This window comes from Anser brachyrhynchus (genome assembly GCF_964034855.1).
Source record: "Anser brachyrhynchus genome assembly, chromosome: 1".
Taxonomy (NCBI): Eukaryota; Metazoa; Chordata; class Aves; order Anseriformes; family Anatidae; genus Anser; species Anser brachyrhynchus.
The window spans coordinates 32541664-32554168 of NC_137694.1; the positions used below are offsets into that span (position 1 = coordinate 32541664).

Here is a 12505-nt window from a genome sequence, read left to right on the forward strand (position 1 = left end):
GAAGATCTAGATACCAACAAGCAAATCACCAGGCAGTTGTGAACTGTTTAGAAAACGCTAGAGAGGAAAGGACATCAAAAAATATTTTGACAAGAGCTTCTGAAAAAATTAATTCAAGCCAATATGGATGCTGGTGATTGGAAACAAGACTTCCATAGTTTGATGGGAAGGATCATTAAGCAACAACTGTGCAAAACCACCAGGAGGGGGTTCAGTATATACATCATCTTATGACTTTTGAGCAACGCAAAGTAATTATTTGTAAATATTTTGCCATGAATAAAGCTCTGCCAAAAGGAACATAATTACAGAATGGCTTTGCTAGAGGTGGCAGTGCATTTTAGAAAGCTAGACGTGGATTATCTGTGGCAAGAGGTAAGTTTGTTGCAGCCAGGTAAATCATTCCCACCTTTTCACCAGCTGGGCAGTGAAAATTAAGAATCTAACTTCAGCAATGAAGCAAGAGCCCTGCCTGAACCCGAGACTCCCCTCCACCAACCATCCAAAGTAGGCACCATAAACTCACATGATACAACATTGATTTTTCCCCAGAAATCTCTTATTTAAAGAGAAGAGGAAAACAAAGAACAGGAAGAAGATATCATAATTGAAATTTTATGGGTAGAAAGTATGTATGGAGAGACTTTAAGTGGGAGTCTTTTCTCCAGAACTCTTTTTTTCGAAAGTTTAATGCTAAGTAGGAATATGTCACCTTAGAGTCCCTCCATGGTTAAAGAAAATAAATAGGCACCATCACAGGACCTATTCCCAATGTCTATGTTAGGAGAAAATGGAATCTGTATCTATAAAGAGAGCCCAGCTCAGCCTAGCAGGCTGTCAGTGACTCACTCGATTTAGAAGTCTCCCTCTCGGATGCCTGTTAGGGCTGATCACTCCTGTCCCCGGTCACTCAACAAGCTGCACAATGAGTCTAAAGCGGAGCCACAAACTGCAAACACATTTCTGCTGTGTCAAGTCAGAGCCTTAGCTGTGAGGGCACCCTGCCTTCCAGCAAACGTTGGGAACAGAAGTGGTGCAATCTCTGAATGGCAACTACTTCATAAAAATAAATTACATTACTTGTGTTAGAGAAAGAAAAAGTGAATATGCAGCTAGGCAAAGATGAGGAATTGCTGCCTAATTTGTATCTGTCCATTTCAGAAAGCAGTTTTCCTTTTGTCAGGCTGGCATGAGCGTTGCTTCTTTTGTGCCAAACAAGAATTTTCAGAGGTTTCAGAGCATAAATGAAAGGTCACACAAGTATAGTTTTCTTGCACGAAATCTTCAAAGCAAAGAGGCTGCTAATCACCAGGGATGAAGCCTAGCACAGCAGAAAAGCTTGAAACAGCTTCTTCAGAGAATGTTTTAACAATCAGCCCCTTTTCTTGGGGGGAAAGTAAGCACACAATCACAACCTTATCTAATAATCACTACCAAGGCCCTCGGCCCTCCCAGGGCAGCGCAAGGGGAGCAGCAGACCAGGGCTTGCTCAGCCACAGCCGCCAGCCTGGGGCTTCTTAGGCAGATACATTCTTCCTAAAAGAGGGCAGGAGATGTAGTCTTCCTTTAAAAAAATAAATAAAGAGAAGGAGGTGTTCATGGCCTTCTTTTGCAGAAAACTCTGATGCAGAATATTTAAAATTATGGGCTACAGTCTTTGCAGAAGGGCATTGGAAAATTCAAAAGGGTTTGCTGAACTATGGGGAAAAATCTGGGGAATTTTATATTTTCTTATTTATTTCTTACTGTTTTACTGTATTAATGTAAGTTTTTATTTTAACTTTGATTACTAACTTTATTGCAATAATGTAAAACATTTAACTTAAAATACAGTAAAAGTAAATTTTGATGTTTATTACTGGTAACAGCTCACTTCCTCTGGAAGAGATGACTGAGAAGTAGCTGTAAATACCAACTGGAAATTTCTTCATACTGGTTACAAAGCAACTAATTATTTTTTATAACAACAAGAGGAGCTGAATAGCTTTGTGGAGAGGCAGGAACAGGGAGCTGGACTCCTTTCTACTTAGATATTTAGATATGCAGCAAATAATAACAGCTAATTTTCGTTTTCCAGTAATCAAAGACAATTAGCTCTGGTCAGACTAGGCAGAAATGAAAAAGGGTCAAGGAAGCATGACAAGGATCTTCAAAGATATTGAACCACTTTCCTATGGGAAACAAGTAAGCAGACAAAAACCTTCAGACTGGACATGACCGAGGACGTATATGGAAGCAGACTACAGAACCTTAAGTGGCCTGGGTAAGGTGAATGGGGAATTACTGATTACTGCTTAGGGCAGTAGGGAACCATGGGGCCTCAAATGAGGGAGGCGGGGATGGAAATGGTTCTTCGAAATAAGAACAGAGTCTAGGTCTCCTTTACTGCCCTACGAATGTCCTAGAGGCTAAATGTGGAGCCTTGGCCACTAGTCTCAAATGAATACTGATTATGGCCATAGATGAATATCTGTCTTTAAGCATCTAGTTCCACTTACTGAAAGGAAAGCAGATTTTTAAATATCTTGCTCATGGCAGATCTTTGAGTGTCTTGGTAAACAGAGCTTAAGATTAATGCAGCTTTTCTCAATAACATTGTTTCTGAATTGGAAAGGACTTTCAGTGACAGTGAATCAATGTTATTGGCCACTAGAAAGGCACTCTAAGAACCGATTTGACAGAACAAGTCCCCATGTGATGAAAAGTGTTTTTGTAAGAACTATATTACGTCTGAAAATGTAGTTCCCATAAGATCATTTAGTGCAGTTGCCGCATGAATATTAACTGCTGCTTCAGCGACTAACATAATCAGTCTCACTGGGGAAAACAGACATGGTAGTTTTGTTTATCATCAAAATGACTGAAAACATTCTTCCACTGATTTTAGCATCATTTTGACTATGCTGATCATTTAAGAAACTAATTTATTTATCGTAATATTTTGATACAGCTACGGAATGTTTTTTATATCAAGAAATGTACTGTAGTGAGGAAGGCAACCTTGTGCTTTCATAGTAGATAAAAAAGATAATTTCTGAAGGAATAAAACTGTTTCCTTTCAGCATTCTTAATCCAATGACAGTTACAGAGCAAGGACTGAAGGATATAAATAAAGAAATTAAATAGGATAAAAATAGCACATGGTTGTAAAGTGCAAAGTAAATGGATACAGAAGAAGGACCATTATATTTAATCAACTTTCTGAAGTTTGCGACAAGAAAATCATACAAAAGGAGGATTTTGGAGAGGAAAAAATGGTGTAAGTCTACAATTACTTCAAGATTACTGCCATTAAAGCACAAACCAGGCAAAAGGTAAGAACAATGCTTTCATTTACAGATAAAGGACAAGCAGGACGTTCTGCCCCGGTGCAAACATCAGTCTCTTTAAAAACCAAGACATTATGGCCTAGCTAAATGGAGTGCCAACTTATCCCCTCCTTGCAGGTCAGGTTGGGCTCCATCTAAACCAAAGGGATATGTTGAATGAAAGGGAGCCATGCCTTGCTCTGCTCCAGCACCAGAATACAGCACAGGCAGTGCAAGAGGCTGAACTGGGAATTAGTGACGAGGATCAAAGGAGATGGAGCTGTAATGGTGGAGTCCATGTAGCATCAGAGCTACTGAAATGGGTAGTTCCATGAGGTCTCAAAGAAACAAATAATATATTAATCTCTGGTGTCATGAGTGTCATACACTGACTGAAACTCTCCCCAGCTCTGTGCAGAAATTGAACACATTTTCCCAGTTTCTGATCTAGGAATTTCTTTCCTTCGCAGCTGCCTACAATATTTGCTTACCACCTCTGCCATCTGATAGTTTTAATCTTTCCAAGGTTTCCATGGTTCTCTCTAAAAGAGCTCTATCTTTATTCTATTTTCCTTTCTATTTCTGCTGGAACAGCTTTTGTTTGCCCATCTTTCAGCAGCTTTTTATAGGCTGTTCTTTCGCATCCATAATTGAATCCAAAACTTTTACAAGAAAATGTCCCACAAGCAGGTCACTTTCCACATGTGCATCATCACGTTGTGGGTGGCTGTTTGAAGTACATAGTTGCTTTATCTTCCAATCTAGTAATCTCATTCTGTGTCCTCAGCAGCACTGTAACATCCTTACGTCCCGTCATCATTTTGGAAACATCAGTCCTTTTCTATATACTCCTGCAGTGCATTTTTCCTGCAATTTCTGGTTTCAGACTCTTATCGAGGAACCTCCGTACCGCAAATTTCACAAGCTCAGATGCAAATGTAGTATTTCAGAGCCAGATCATAGGATTCCAACTCAGGCATAAGAGGACATACTCATCTTTGTGGCGCCCAGGTTCTCAGACTGCTGGGTCCATACTCTTGCACGATGCTGCTAGGACTTCTCTAACACATTGCCCTGAGAAATGCTGTAGCAGGCTGAAACCAAAGACAAAGCCTGAACGAGCAACAAAGCATGCCTTTTATCAGCTACCTCCTGCAACACTGGTAGGACAGTGTCAGAGGAGCTTCTGTTGAAGCACGTCTTGATTTGGGGCTAGGCCAGGCTCACAGCGTGCTGGGGCTTTGGCAGAGTGCCCCAGCAGCTTGGTTTAGCTGACTGCAAGGCACTGGAAGCCCACTGCTTTACTTAGGAATAACAATTCCACCAATAATGGAGCCCCGTTATCATTGTCATAAAAATAAGGAGGTTTTTGTGATAGTAAAAATTCTTAATAGGCTGTTTCCATTCTCTCGTTTTAAGTTTACATGGGAATATAGCTTACTAGCCTTTAACCTACGCCTACTCCCTCCACATAATAATGGGTTCACATTAAGTAAATGCCAAAGAAAACTGACTTCTAACATCTTTCGGACTAGATGATGATTTATTTTTTATTCCTAAATTTACTTCCTAAGTTTTCTTTTACATTACTTTCTGTCTCTTTTTAATCTTCTCTGATGATAAAATAGTCTGTTCCCATCGTTGCGGCTAACCAAGTCATCAGACTAGTGACCTGTCCTTATTCTTTCTAGTTCCCATCCCCTTGTTTTTTTTCCCACACTAACCATAATAAGATAATAAATTTTGTTTGTAATTAAATAATCCCTGAGTGAAGTCCATAAACAGTCTTTGCAGCAGGTATCCTTTCTGCCAGGGGAATCTCTCACCACTAAGCTAGGGGCTTGTGCTCCCTCCCACTGTCATCTATCACTACAATAAATCACAAATCCTTATTAGCAGAGTGGCACTGCTTCACGAAGATACACAGAGGATAAATCCACCTTAGGATAACTAGGAAATGGAAGATCTGGGGTTGAATGTTCTCAGGTTGAGGAGAACAAATATGACAGGTTATTTCTTTGTCTTCTGCAACAGCATGTTTAAAGAAAGGAATGGCTGACCCACGAGTTTTGAAGCAACCACGTAGGCAACTGACAGCAGAAGTTACACAGAGTACAGATTGCAAATTCCAGCCTGGCACATGTCACTTTACAGCCCCAAATCAGGTAGCAAAATACCAACGGACACGCAGCTCTAGCTTCCGCCTTTCATGCACCACGTTCTGAGATGCCCATTTCTCCTCAGGTGTTGCGTGATGTTGTCCAAGGGCTTGCTCAGAAGCATGCTGAGAGCCACACGTCTTAGCATTAGATATTCCTAGGTGAGCATCACATTGACCATGTTTGGTTATGAAGCCACAGCTTAATTTTTTAGGTTTGCTCTAGTTTAATCAAACAGGTATTTCTTTCACTGAGATACATTCAAATATAGTGCCATGTTGTACAATGGCACGTTGTACAATCCAGCACTGCTCACTCTCTGTATTACTTTTCATAATTCCAAAAAAAAAAAAAAAGGAATATAAAGTCAATTTATTATCAAATTCATTCAAGATTATCCATCACATGAAAAAAACACTCCGCATTGAAAATAATAATTTGACAAGCACCAGACAAGCCTGTTCCTTTTCTTCTGACCCACGTACATTAAGATATGGAGCTTACTGGATTGGAATCAGGGGCTTGCTCAGCAGGCCACCATTTTCTTCTCCTTCAAGAAGCTCCAGAGTGCTGTCTGTAGACATAACTGCCTATGAACCAGAGAACTGGCTAAAATAATCACTGTCAGGCTTGTATTCAGCGTTTTGTCTGTCTTTCCTTTCCTTGTGCTTTCTTTTCACCAGCTACCATTGATATTTTGACTCTGAACTTTGCTGTTCAAAATCATCACCTGATGGAAACCAGAGAGTTTGTGGTTTGAGTTCTTCCTAATGCTAAACGGACTGAGGCTTCATGTTGATTCTATATCCCATCCTTTCCTCAGTGGGAAGAAACCAGACTTTCCGTTACCTCCAAAATACGAGAAGGAAACACAGGCACTAAATGATTAAATGCTGGGCTCTTAGGGGAGTTTAGGAGAGCAGCCAAAGGTCACGGTGGTAATATTTGGGAACTTGCATCTGCGAAGTCCCAGTCCAAAGCCTTCACTGCAGTTCATCCTTTCTGTTTCTCACAGGAGAAAGGTGCAGGTTTCAAAGAAGACAACATCAGGGCAACCTTAAATCCTGCTCCGGGCTGCATTATCCCAAGCTGTCAGCCTTGCAGTGGTTCAGCCACCTGAAATGATTCCTTTCTGGATATTTCAGAAAATCCTTTTGAAGGAAAGGTGCTATAGCCCCCAGAAATAAGATCCCAGTGCTATTGCTGATTTAAATGAAAATCATTGTGCTGTCGGTATGTATAGTTACCTGGTTTATTACTTGGAGTTTTGGCCTTCCCTTTTCATTTGTATGAATATCTTTGATCTCAGTTAATACCTTCATTTGGAGGTTTAGACAGCTGTAGTGTAAATACAAGGGACAGCATTGTTTTCATAATGATGGGGGTTTTCTCACCTGCTATTTCATTTTATCTCATAATTCAGTTAAATCAGGTGTTCTTATTTTCATGAATCAGCTTTTGCTTGACAAAGCCCCAGTTTGGATCAAAAGAGCAGGGGCAGAGTATTTTCACTTACAGAATACTGCATTTAGCTCCAATTGCTCCTGTCAGTCACTTTCATTCAATTACCTCTCATAATTAAATGTTCATCTAAACAGGTACTGCAGGTGGCTACAAAATTAGTGAGTAATGGAAAAACGTAGAAATTTGAGATTGTTAGCTTGAATTTGTGCCCAAACTGGAAGCAAATTAAAGTTGCCATCTTAGGACTGCACTTTTTTTTTTTTTTATCTGGGATAATGACTATATACATTAAGACAAATTAAATTGTAAACTGAGGGCCAGATCACAATAGTCAGCTCCATCAGCTTTTGTGAACAAACATGATACTTTTCCTGATGTCAGTGATGATTAGATCAGGTTCTCAGGCTACCTCTGAATAACAGTTGGTCCCTTCATGCATGTTCAATCAAAATAAATTACTAATTTTTATTATTAATAAATTATTAAATTAAAATAAATTATAAATAAATTTGGGGCTACTTATGAAAAGAGTTTATATATGCAGAAGAGCTGTAGTACCCAGTTGTCTCAGGATCTATTTTTGTTTGTTTGTTAAAGCAGTGTGAATATCAATGCCATCATATAGCAATCCTGGGCAGAAGAAGCCGCATCAGAAATGTGAAGGTTCCACAGTCAAATGCTCAGAGTTAGAAAATGCCATTAAATGTCATTGTGACTCTGTGTTAGGAAATAACCTCCACAATACTGCTATATCCTCTGCTTCTTCAGGTCTGGGATCTCATTCAGGGGACAGAGAAGCCATAAACACCAGGCAGACAGCTACAGAAAATAGTCTTCAACATGCAGAATTCAGTGCCCTGCTTTGGGCTCCATGTGAGAGTTCAAACCCTGCTCTGAAGAGATTTACTGACTTCATGGACATTTCATTATATTATGGCACCATCCATGCCTCAACAAGCTGTAAGCAATTTTTCACAAAAACCTCAGAAACTGAAAGAATCATTTATTTTCAGAGAGGGGAACAGAAACTAAAGGAAAAAAAATCTCCATTGGCTTTAGGTGCCCAATCTGATATTTACAGTCAAATTTTCACAATGAACAGCAAAGGTGTCATTGCTTTCAGCAGCAACTCACCACTCGGCACTTTGCAGATGGGATTCCCTGGTCCCTAAAAAGCTTCCCTTAAGGGGGAGGATACATTTGTAAAAAGTCTGCGGGTAAAAACCTTGAAAAATATTACATAGGAATTCTGTGCTGGAGGCAAGGACAGAATGAAGTCCCACAACACTCACTCCACTGCTGCAATTCCACATTTTACAATTCTGTATTCAACTGCCTGAAACAAAAGGCCATTTTTCCTTTCTGTATAGACCCCTCCACCATAAGCAGAGATCACAAGACAAAGTCTCTTTCACCGCACAATTCTTAGTCTTCCTCAGAACTTGATCCATCCTTCCCATTTTCCTGTGGGAAAAATAATTAATAAAGGACTGTATAATAACAGAGATTGAATTAAGATTGTGCAGGGAATCTGAGTTTCAGTATTTTTCTTCTTGCAACCATAATATTCTTTTAATGTGCTTTCTAGGCAGCAATTTCCTAAGCTTTTAAGAAAAGCCACACAAACCCAAAAAAATTCTTTAATGTGGAATTGCAAATTATGCCTACACATAATCTTCCTATGTACACAGCAAGGTTAAGAGCGGGCTCAAGGCTGGGAAAGCCACGCCTGGTCTGCCCACATCGTTGGCTGTGGACTCCGTTGTAGCTCAGCTGAGAACATTAAAACTGCTAAGAAAAAGCCACCCTCAGGGTATCTGCGAGTGGATGAGGCTGAAAGTGTGCTTGGCTCAGAGTATTTCTGATCCATCCAAACTGGGTGAAAGACATTGGCTCTGCTCTAAAACATCTAGAACATCCAAACCTTCTCCTTTGGGAGGTCTCTGCAAACAGCTTTGTGTTGGGCCTCCAGGCAGAAGCAGCTCTGAAATACTAACAATACCTCAACTTCTAAAGGAAAACACTCACTATTTTATCTTGAATTTCTTTGTATTCCTCTCAGGTTTTTGCCCTGAAAACCTGTTCTTTATCTTGTAAATTATATCACATCTAAGTCCCTAAAAACAGTTTTGCACATTTCCTGCCAGTCTCAATACTATATGGATCACAATAATCTAGTAAATTCCAGTAAACTTTATATAAACTACTCTGCAAGAAAATTGAAACAGAGGTAACATCTACAGAATGATTTTGTATGATGTGCTAACTGTGAACACTGCAGAGCAGCATATTTATTTCAGAGTTCATTAATAAGGATTTTTTTTTTTAGTTTATGTAACTGTTTTTAAATAGTAATTAAGCCATAAAAATTGAAAAAACTGCAGTAAATTGTGCCCACATTCTGACTCCTGTTAGGCACTGTCATGCAAATTGTCTTACTGCAGGAGAATAATAATCTGTATGTAGTTGAGATAAGCAGCTCCATGTGAATGTGGGGATCCAGCGCAGAGATCTTGCTGTGAAGGAGCCTACAAAGAGCCCTGAAAAAGCCTTTCTGCCTCAGATGTTCCAGGGAACCAGAAACAGGGCAGAGAGCTTTTCTGAAGCATACATATGTGTGTACATCTGTATGTGCGATCTCTACTGGAATCTGATTCATATGAAATGGATCAATCTGATGTTCTAGAAATAAGGAATGCATACCAAATTATTTTATAGCAAGCATGTGTCAATGCACTTTTAAAAACAGAGAATTCAAGCAATGTGACACCACTATTTTCACAGCTTCTCCTCCATGCTCATCTCTGGAAAGCAGCAATTCTTTTGACTGAACACCTTGTTTCAGAGCACTTCGTGCCTACATGGGTCTCTAGTGTAACCTCTGTGATTAGGCTCCAATGCACATAAAACCAAATGCCCTTTCCACACGCATACTTTTGGTAAATTTGTCTGTCTGGCTCTGATTTTAACTCAGCATTCCTATACAGCCACATGATGGTCTTTCATCAAGAACCTCAGCACAATATGCTGTTTTATTCTTTACTCGTTAAAAATATGACAGTCTGGAAATCTACTCTTTAATGCCTAAAAGCAATTTAAAGCCTCGAATCAAATTTCTTGTGATGTTTTTACCTTCGATGGACAATTATGCGGATAATAAACTGAGTTATGAATTGTTGTTTCACCTGCACAATTTGTCTGTCTGAAAATAAGAATGTTAGAAGACACAGCAAATTGCTCATATATTACAATGGAGAACATAAAAGGGGCCAGTAAATACCAGCGGTTCAGAAGGCAGCTGAAGTTCTGACAGTAGAAATGCTAATCTGTTCTTTTCATGTATCCTTTTTCAGCATTATAACATTGGAAGAAAATTATGTTAAAAAGTAAAGATTGGATGTCACAAAAGAAAGATCTTTGATATATTTTTTTATATTCTTTCCTGATGTTAGCTTAAGAGGCCACAGCATAAAACATAGTTATCCCACACAGTAAGGGATTTACCTTCCACATCTGCAGTGCTTTAATATATGGGGCAGGAGGAAGAAACTTTCAAGGATGAAAAGTTTTCACATTCACCTGATTCTCATTTTTCAATTCATTAGAATATTTTATATTCTGAACAAAATGCCACTTTTTACTTCATTTTGGGAATAGCACTTCATCTCTTTGCTTAACTAAGCCTTAAAAGCACTCAAGACAAACCTGTCCTTTGAAGATGACAAATCACTTCACAGTTCCTGAACACAATCAGCATCAAAAAGGTCCTAAGAGAAAAAGCAAGTATCACCTGTAGGCCAGCTGCTTTGCCAAAGCCACCACACCAGCCTTCTGCAATCTTACTTTTCTTGTTTGTTAAGGTCTTTGTTGTATAATTTCAAGCAGGACAAGGTCTGGGAGTTGCTGGGTCTGCCCTTTCTCTGTCTGACACGCTCGAGACAGGACTGGAAAGCTCTCAAGGGTTGAAGAGCTAAGCTCAGCAAGAAAATGAGGCAATAACTTTCTGAACCTATGTCCCTACCGCAAAACTGATTCTCTGTCCTGCAGTTTTACTCTACATAGCTCTTTCCATACCAGAGATGGGAACGGGATGAAGGTAGTCCACAGGCAGTAGAAGATGAAGTAGATGATGAAGGTAGTCCAAGGCAGTCCACAGGCAGGGGTAGGCATGGATGGATGCTAAAGAAGTGTGGCAGGTTCTTTGACTGGAATGGTTAGAATTAAAAGGTCACATTTTAGCTTAGAAGGGCACAAGGTATTTGCTGCTTCCTACTATGAAGACACTTTTCAGCATGTAAGAGAGAAGAAAGGTGGAAGGTGCTGTTTCACAGCTGCTGTTTCAGAAGATGGTTTCCTTCTTTCAAGCAAAGACAACAGTGGGTCAGTACAAGCCAGACTCTGACATAGAACATGTGCAAAGAAATACTGAGTTAAATGGGGCTATGCCAATTTACCCAAGCAGATCTAATTCTCTTACTTTCTTACTGACTTTCTCTCCCTGTATTCTTCACTTCTTGACACCACTCATTTACAGGAGCTACTTCCTTCCTAGGCCATCCCTCTCCCACCATTCCTGCCTTTCCCAACATGATTCTGCAGTGTATCAATCTAACCAGTAGCCCCTTCTGACAGAGCAGTCATCCCAGCCTCCAAAATCATCTCCTCGTTACCCTTAGACCAGCCGTGGAAAGCACCCACCCCAAAATCCACTTAGGTGACAGAGGACCTGAGCTTGTACTGCTCTACCCACCCTGAGACACACTCAACCCACTTGGCTTGGGAGGCGACCTGAATAAAAGAGAGGTGGGGACCTTTCTGTCTTTGAGAGAGCTTTTAATTTCATGAATTATATCGTCTTTGGTTTTTGTTTTTGTTTTTCGTCTTGGGGAAAGCAGATAGGCTAGAGCTCATTTACAGTAACATTATAAAATACATCACATGCACTTCTGGGAGGATAAGGAACTGATGGGCTGCTTGAGGCTTTGGTAAAATGCCTGAGTGCGTGCTTACGTGAAAAATGTTGTGAAACAGAAATCTACTCTTTGCCTTGGACACACTCGTAGGTGATAAGCACTATCTGCATCAGGAGTCTAGCCAGGGCTTACAGCTGGTGCGAGGTGGTGAACTCTGCCCTGTAGTTTTCCAGGATTTTTCTGAGTAATTCAGTTTAATGATTTGGCAGCCATTTAGCTAACAGGCATTATTTGCAAGGTGTAAAGAAAGTGGCTGTATGAAGGAAGCTGGTGGAAAGTCTGTTTGCAGCATGTGCCTTAAATGCTTTATGAGGGAGGTAATGAGGCTCTGTCAGGCGGCCATGCCCGTAGGGGCTGCCCCCGGGGTCTGTCAGGGCCTGTCCTACAGCCAGAGGCCAGGTGGCCAGGGGCTCTGGGGCAGTCCCAGCCCTGGCACAGGGCACCTGGGGACAGTGCCAGGCCTTGGCCATGGGACATGGGCCTGCGGGTGGGCCTGGCTGAGCAGGGCCCATGGCTGGGCAGGGGAGCTTGGGCCAGGCCCTGCTGTGGCCTTGCTGGGGCAGGGGCTGATGGCCTTGGGGATGATGTGGGGGCCTGGGCC

At 40.7% G+C, this 12505-nt stretch overlaps 1 long non-coding RNA gene across 1 annotated transcript; it reads right to left on the minus strand.

Moving 5' to 3' along the window:
* Positions 1 to 2082: 2082 nt before the first annotated feature.
* Positions 2083 to 6899, minus strand: LOC308188262. The gene is made up of 2 exons (XR_013945300.1): positions 6715 to 6899; positions 2083 to 6583 (listed from the first exon to the last, which is right to left on the minus strand). It is a non-coding gene; the product is annotated as an uncharacterized lncRNA (long non-coding RNA).
* Positions 6900 to 12505: the final 5606 nt, after the last annotated feature.